The sequence below is a fragment of the Nannospalax galili genome, unplaced genomic scaffold, assembly GCF_000622305.1.
Source record: "Nannospalax galili isolate Female #2095 unplaced genomic scaffold, S.galili_v1.0 scaffold1146, whole genome shotgun sequence".
Classification (NCBI taxonomy): Eukaryota; Metazoa; Chordata; class Mammalia; order Rodentia; family Spalacidae; genus Nannospalax; species Nannospalax galili.
This window is the reverse complement of record NW_008355380.1, coordinates 581615-581975: the sequence shown is the minus strand read 5'-3', so window position 1 is coordinate 581975 and position 361 is coordinate 581615.

Below are 361 nucleotides of genomic sequence, written 5' to 3'. Positions count from 1 at the left end.
GTGTGTGTATATGATCACTCCCTGCCTGCCATGGTGGTGGGTGTGCCTGTGTCCTGCAGACCTGCCGAGTGTCCTGCTCCCTTTGAAAATGCAGAAGTGAAGAAGCCACCTTGTCTTCAGAGGGCAGCCACAAATGGAAGCTCAGTTCTGGGAGGGAGGGGATGGTTGGAGGGGCACAAAATCACACCTCTGGATAAAACATCAGAAAATGATTGCAGCTGATTCGGGCCTAAGCCAGGAGCCAGTGCTCTTGCTGGGTCTGGGGTATTTTGGCTTTGAGGCTGCCACCTCCCTGTTCAGACTAACCTGTTTCTGGGCCATTGCCCCTAGTAGAGGGGGGATTGGAAAGACCAATTCTGAG